The following is an 8,186-nucleotide window of genomic DNA, read 5'->3' as shown; positions in this document are numbered from 1 at the left end:
TATTCCTATACTAAACTAAGTAGCTAACTAACTTTTGTTAGTAACCAATTTATAACTAATTATAACATTTAGTGCCCTAGCTATAACTTGTTTCACTCATTCAACTAGTGATTCAGTGTAACCTAACCATGTTTATGTTTTATGTATGTTTTTGTTATATTGTTATTCATGCTATGTTATGTTCTTTTGTTATTGTTCTGTCAGAGTTACTATTATGTTAATGTTGTGTTACTATTGCATGCAATATACTTACCACAACCTCAGAATTTCCTTTTCTTCTCATCTCATCTTGTTTGAAGAATTCTTCTCCAAATCCATGCTAGTAAAATGTAATTATAAATGCCTGTGAATATGTTGTTTTGTGTTATTACATTACCCAAAAATTTTTAATACATGGTCTATTAATTACTTGGTTCTCTTCATTGCAAATTTCCTGCAAAGTCTTTATCTTTTTGATATTTATAAGTCTTTCGGTCTTTTACAATGTCCATTAATTTCCTGAATTCTCTTCATCTGCATTGTCCTCTTCCATCCAAATGCCCTCTTCCACTGGAATGGTCCTCTCCTTACTGATCTTTTTTGACTGCAGACTCTATTTGCCTGATGAATCTTAGCTTTTCCATGATTTATTCTTTTTCATTTTCTTCTTCAATAATTTGTACATTTTCATTATTGCCATGAGCTAATTTAATATGTGAACAATGATACCATGAATCACTACCTAATACTTTTGTTGAAGATGGAGAAACTAACACAATGTTATAAGGACCTACCCAACTCTCTTGTGTTGCTGATGTTTTAGCAAAATTTTTTACATATACCATATTACCTGGTTAGAAATTATGGAGAGAATAATCCAATGGACCAGATTAGATTAATACTCCTATATCATGCAGTTCTCTAAGCCATTGTTGTAATGTACTTAAATCTGAAGCAAGTTGACAGCCTCCTCCTAAGAGAGATGTATACACTGTATTACAAATTTTTGCCTGCAATGGAACATGGCCAAAGAACATTTCATAAGGTAATATATGCAAGTCTGCTCTTGGTCTTGTATGTAGATAAAACAAAGCTATGGGAAGAATATCTGACCATTTTAGATGAGTTTCAGCACAGATTTTCCCCACCATAGACTTGAGTTTCCTATTCACACGCTTCACTTGACCTGAACTTTGTGGGTGATAAGGAACATGATATTTGGGCCTTATTTCTAGATTCTCATAGACTCTTTTCAGGATATCTTGGGTATAATGAGATCTTATATTAGATCAGAGTCTATGGTAAGTAGTACACGAAACCTAGGAATAATTTCCTTAATCAACACTTTTACCACAAAGTTAGTTATATTTGTATTTAATGGAAAAGCTTCAGGCAACTTTGTTAACCTGTACACAAATACCAGACAAAACTTGTATCTTCAAGCTTTTGACATGCTGATGTAATCAATTTGCAAACTCTCGATTGGACGATATGCTAAAGGTCTATCACCCAAACCTTTCTTTCTGAATGTACCTTGGTTGCATTTTTGGCAAACAGAACAACTTGTACAGATCTTATTTGCTACAGTACTTATTCTCAGAGCTACCCATTGCCTTTTTTTTTTTAAATATTATTTTATTTGGTTGTTTTCATACATTATTCACTGGAAACAAAGATCGTTTTCTTTTCCTCCCCCCCCTCCCCCCCCCTGCCTTTCCCTCTCCCATAGCCGACGCATGATTCCACTGGTTATCACATGTGTTCTTGACTCGAACCCATTTCCCTGTTGTTGGAGTTTGCATTATAGTGTTCATTTAGAGTCTCTCCTCAGTCTTATCTCCTCCAACCCTGTAGTCAAGCAGTTGCTTTTCAGCGGTGTTTTTACTCCCACAGTTTATCCTCTGCTTGTGGGTAGTATTTTTTTTTTAGATCCCTGCAGATTGTTCAGGGAAATTGCATTGATACTAATGGAGAAGTCCATCACCCTCGATTGTACCACAATGTATCAGTCTCTGTGTATAATGTTTTCCTGGTTCTGCTCCTTTCGCTCTGCATCACTTCCTGGAGGTTGTTCCAGTCTCCATGGAATTTCTCCACTTTATTATTCCTTTTAGCACAATAGTATTCCATCACCAACATATACCACAATTTGTTCAGCCATTCCCCAATTGAAGGGCATCCCCTCATTTTCCAATTTTTGGCCACCACAAAGAGCGCAGCTATGAATATTTTTGTACAAGTCTTTTTGTCCATTATCTCTTTGGGGTACAAGCCCAGCAGTGCTATGGCTGGATCAAAGGGCAGACAGTCTTTTATCGCCCTTTGGACATAGTTCCAAATTGCCCTCCAGAATGGTTGGATCAATTCACAACTCCACCAGCAATGAATTAATGTCCCCACTTTGCCACATCCCCTCCAGCATTCATTACTTTGCATAGCTGTCATGTTAGCCAATCTGCTAGGTGTGAGATGATACCTCAGAGTTGTTTTGATTTGCATCTCTCTGATTATAAGAGATGTAGAGCATTTTTTCATGTGCTTATTAATAGTTTTGATTTCTTTGGCTGAGAATGCTACCCATTGCCTTTTTACAGAGTCTACTACAGCCTGAGTGCCAAAATGACCTTTTGTGTGGATGGCTTGACACAAATTAGTATATAAGGCTTTTGGTAACAGTGGTTTTCCAGTGTCTGAAACCCATATTCCATGTTCTTTCCTTGCTCCAAATTTCTTCTTCCACTTCTGAATTTCTGAGTCTACATAAACTCTTTCTAAGTCATTAGATTCAATAGTTGGCAAATTCATTACATACATTGGAGCATTCCTGGATGCAAATTTTGCAGTGATATCAGCTCTATGATTTCCTTTAAATACTGAATCTCTGCCACAAGTATGAATTCTACAATGGATCACTGCTAACTGTTTAAGTTTTTGGATAGTATCCAACAACTCAGTTATTACTTCTGCATGAGCAATTGGTTTTCCCAATGCAGTAATAAAATCTCATTATTTCCAGATCTTCCCTGTAGCATGATATACAGAAAATGCATACCTCAAGTCTGTATAAATATTTGCACTTTTACCATTAGCTAGAAGACATGCTTGCATCAAAGTCACTAACTCTGCTCCTTGAGGACTAAGGTTACTGGGTAAGGAGCCATACCACAATGTCTCAAATTCTGTGACAACTGCAGCACATCTAATTCTATTACATAAGTATGAAGAACCATCTGTGAATAACACCAAGTCTGGATTTTCAATAGGAGTGTCTTTCAAATCCATCCTAGGCATATCCACTAGATCTACTACTTCTACCCATTCATGTAATGGTTCTCTGTTCTTTGTCAAATCAGGAAGAAGTATAGATGAATTTAATACTGTTAAGGGTAGATTTTAGGGTTGAGACTGAATATAATTTTAGTGGTCACCAGGGATTTAATTCTAAATCCCAATGAAATTCTCAAGCCAGAATATAATTTTATGGTGGTTTATTTTCAATAGAAGGAAGAAATTAAGAATGAGGGAGAAAGAGGGAAAATGGAATTAGATCTACTCTGGCCTAGTCTGAGCCAGGGAGAGTTCAGAGGCCTCTCAGCCAAGGGGCCTTCCCAGAAGATTAAATCTACCTTGGCTTCTAGCCATGAGGCCTCCTCCAAGATGAGGGGTTTCCTTGGAGGCTGGTGCCTTCAGAAAGGTCAAGGGAAAGGGGAGTCAGACCATGTGGTCACTTAAGGTAAGTAGGTTGAGGTTCCACACTAGAGCTCCAAGTCCCATTCCACCACCAAAGACCACAAAAGTCCCTCTCACAGGAAGTGACATGAAATATAAAGGGAGTTCTTTACATCACTTCCTTTGTCTCAAATGTACCAATGGTGGCTTAAACTTAGCTTTGGACAGCCCAGGGGGTCAGTCAGTCATTTCTGACTTGTCACTTGTTAGCACATGTGGGTCATAGACCATCCTCCCTCACAGTTAATCCTTAAGTGGGGGTGTATACATTCCTGGTTACTAAAATTCTAAAGACTAAGCAAGGTGGAGTAAATCTAAAATTCACAATACAATACACCTCCTCAACTATATGTTCTCACTACCTATGAGTATAATTTCATACTTAGATATTACTTGGTCTGAATATGCTTGAGTACAAAATTTCCTCATTATTGTTTCTCTTTGATGTGAACAATACACAGTCAATGGACATCCCAAAACTAAATCTGCTCACTTCTGGACTAACATAGCTGCAGCTGCTACACCTCCTTAGACAAGGAACTGTACCAGCAGCTATTAGATCAAGTTGACAACTATAATATCCAATGGGACTAGAACTTTTTCCTAAAGTCTGTGTCAGTACCCCAGAAGCAATACCTTTAGTTTCATTTACAAACAGTTGAAATGGTTTTGTATAGTCTAAGATACTCAAACCTGAAGCAGATAAAATGGCTTCTTTAAGTTTACTTAAGACTTGCAGATGTTCGGGCATTAGTTTCAAAGGTTCTGGTTCTGTATTCCTGGTTAAATCTGTTAAACATTTTGTTAATTTACTATATCCAGGTATCCATTGTCTACAGAAACCAGTTGTTTCAAGAACAGCTCTGAGTTGCTTTTTGGTCTTAGGAGCACTCAGTTTCTGGATATCTATTATTATTTATTGTGTGATACTTCTAGAACCCTCTGATAACACAAAACCAAGATATTGCACTCAAGGAAAAACCCACTGAAATTTTGCCTTGGAGAATTTATACCCACACTTAAACAATTCTAACAAAAGAGTCTTGCTGTCTCTGAGACACACTTTAGCATTTGAGTATGCAAGGAGAATATCATCCACAAAATGCACCAATTTACTTTCTTTGAATGCTATAGTTTTTAGATCTCTATTTAGAATTTGTGAAAATTGGCTCTGTAATTCTGTATACCTTTGGGGCAACCAAGACCAGGTCCCCTGGGTTTTTTCCTAGATAAAAGCAAAGATCTTTTGAGAATCCTTGTGAATTGGAATTGAGAAAAAAGCTAAGCATAAATCTACCATGGTGAAATATCTTGCCTGGCTTGCAATGGAAGAAATTATAGCAGCTGGACTTGGTACAATAGGGTGTGTCTGTATTACATAATAATTTACCCCTCTTAAATCCTGTATGAATCAATATACAACTTTGCCATTTTGATCTAACTTTGGCTTTTTGATTGGAAGAATGGGGGTATTAAATTCTGAGAAGCAAGGTATTATGATCCCTTGTTGGATTCGGGATTCAATGATTGGTCTTATACCTTCAATTGCTTCTTTAGTCAAGGGATATTGCAGTACACCAGGAACTTGTCCTTCCTTAGTCGTCACCCTTACAGGTGTAGCTGATTTCAATAGACCTACATCTGTGGAAGACTTTGACCAAAGATCTTCAGGGATATACTCAAGTATAAGATAGATTGAATCTAAGTCATCCTCTGTACTGACTGAATCTAAGAATAGCAATGGAAAATCTCTCACAGATTCTTCTGCTAGATATAATGAAATATCACCAGTATCAGTACATTGGATTGTTGCTCTTAATTTTCATAATAAATCTCTACCTAAAAGATTCATTGAACAGTCTGGCATACAAAGAAATGCTTGTGCCACAGATAAGGAACCTAAAGTAATCATTTTTGGTTGTAATTTTGCTCCTTTGTCTGGTTTACCAGTAGCTCCTATTACTTCCATTATACCAACAATTCTACAATTCTTAGGAAAACTTTGCAAAACTGATTTACTGGCTCCAGTATCAATCAGAAGATCATAAATCTGGTCTCCTACAGTGACAGACACATATGGTTCTGTACTATTCGGTGGTTGGAATGTTTCTAACACTGATGCAAGCACAGTTACATCAGTGTAAACCTCAGTCATTTCTTGTCCATCCAAGTTTACATCTGCTTGAATTGCATGATATTCCCAGGACTTAACATCTTTAATACCGTCATCAGCTTTTTCCCTACTCCCATTGGTCTCTACCTTGGTATCATTGTTCTAATTTATAATCATATTATCTTTATCCAATTTGCATTCTTCACTATTTTCCATTATTTCACAATCATTAGAATTTTCCACTAATTTTACATTACAATTTTCTTTTTCTTTCCAATTTTTAACACTAATTACATTATCATTTTATTCAATCACAGCATTTAAAACTTCATTGACCTTTGTAATGATGTTTTAAGAGTTGTGACTTAAAATCTAGATTTAATTGGTAGCCAAATAAAATACCCGTCAGTATGGAAATTTATGGTAATTTAATTAATATAGAGGGAAGAAATTAAGGAGAGAGAAGGAAGGGGAGATAGAATTTCTCCCACCTGGCCTGTGCCAGGGGAGAATTTAAAACCCATGCCTCTAGGTCTCTGAAAAAGATTAGAGGCTTCTAAGAGGATAAAGTTGGAAAGTAAAGGAGGAAAACTCAGCCAGAAACTCACCACTGAACCAAACAATAGCTTGTAGCCATGCTGAGATGCCTAAAGGCTCAGTATGCTCCTCTCAGCTAACTCTCTACTGCCAATAAGAGAAAGAGAGTCTCTCCAATCAAGATCCTTTTGGAGACAGCAAGGGAGCCAAATATATAGACCTTTCACCCTTTTGTCTCTTCCTCTAAATGCCCATTCCTAGTTCTCATCTTCTTTTGATTAGATTATATCTTTACAGTTACTTCACACTTCTTTGTTAAGTTCACCTTTTGTTAGTTACTTGACCTTCTTGTGATTAATTTAACCTTTATAGTTACTTAACACCTTTTTGTACTAGGATACTAAAAATAGACTTAGCTTAAAGTTCTAGCTTCACTATAAGGTGAGAACTAAGTACCTTCATTGTTCAATCAGGAGATTACAATTTTATCTTCCCCTAAAGTAATGTTTAAGTAGGGTGGAATAATTTAAAGTTTACACCTTATCACCATTATAATCACTTTCATGTAATCTCAATCCATTTTCCCTTGATTCAAATACAGAACTCTGGGTACACCTTCATAAGGAACATGCCCCTTTGTTTTGATCACCCTTAACTACTTGACTGTATTTGGGCCTTGCCCCAGATGTAACCTACTCATGCAAGGTATTCAAATCTGGTGCTTGAGCCCCCTGACAGCAAGCATTTTGCTATGTGTTAACATTATTTCTCCTTTGGTGATTGTTGCAATTATTATTATTATTCCAATTATTGCCATAATTGTTTTGTCTACTGAATCCTCCATTTCTATTCAATTGCCTTTAAAAATGACCTCTAAATCTGCATTCCTTAACAAAGTGTCCAATAAGATTGCACAAGAAACACCTTTGGGGACCAGATCTCCTTTCCCTAGGCTTATATTATTTGCTAGGTTGCATGGATTTTAGAGCTGCCATATCCTTCACTTCTTTTATTTTGCTATCTCTAGCTTTGTTTTCTGCTTCCCTCAGTTTTCTTTTTAAATCTTCTATCACCGCATCTCTTTCCTCATATTTGTCCTCATTATCAAAACACAGATATATTGCCTTCCTTATTAAAACCTCTAATTCCATTTTCTCCTGATCTGGGTAATTATTTTTGAAAAACAATTTGATTTTGGGGATTGCATTCTTTATAAAAATCCTTCTTATGTGTGCAATTGTTCCTTCTTCTAATACATCCATGCTTAAATATGTTTCTGCAGCCTCTGTAATATGTTCCAGGAAGTTTGTAGGTGTTTCATCTGTTTTTTGCTTAATACCTTCAAATTTAGATCACGCAGAGGGCCTTTTTGGGTGTCTTTTCATTACATTTATTATTGACTGTCTGGCCTCTTTCATCAGTTCATATTCAGATTTATTATTCATGTCCACATCCTAGAAATTTTCTGGTCATGGAGTCAATAAAGGGTCATTTCTTGTCTCTTCATTAAACTTATTTCTTTCTCTTTTTGTCAACAGTTTCTCCATAAATAAATAGAAATCACCATAATCTGGGTCAAAAATGTCAATAGCTCTCTGAAATTCTCTAACCACCTTGTTTGGTTCTCTAACCACCTTGTTTGGTTCTTCTACAAATGATGGAGTTCTACATTTTATTGATTCTAAATTCTCTGGTATAAATAATTTGTGTGTTTTTACTTTAAATATTTCATCTTGGGATACCACAGGGATTTCCCTTAGAGGAAACAAAGAAGCTTTGTTTTTAATGCATTCTGCCTTTTCCCATTGTAATCTAGTTAAATTTTTAC

At 36.1% G+C, this 8,186-nt stretch overlaps 1 protein-coding gene across 4 annotated transcripts in view; it reads left to right on the top strand.

Annotated features, from left to right (window-relative positions):
* NPNT (nephronectin) overlaps window positions 1-8,186 on the top strand; it is a 123,192-nt gene that overhangs the window by 95,627 nt on the left and 19,379 nt on the right. The gene's annotated exons all lie outside the window — the stretch shown is intronic.

The sequence above is a fragment of the Monodelphis domestica genome, chromosome 6 (genome assembly GCF_027887165.1).
Source record: "Monodelphis domestica isolate mMonDom1 chromosome 6, mMonDom1.pri, whole genome shotgun sequence".
Taxonomy (NCBI): domain Eukaryota; kingdom Metazoa; phylum Chordata; class Mammalia; order Didelphimorphia; family Didelphidae; genus Monodelphis; species Monodelphis domestica.
This window is presented reverse-complemented; position numbering and strand designations above follow the sequence as displayed.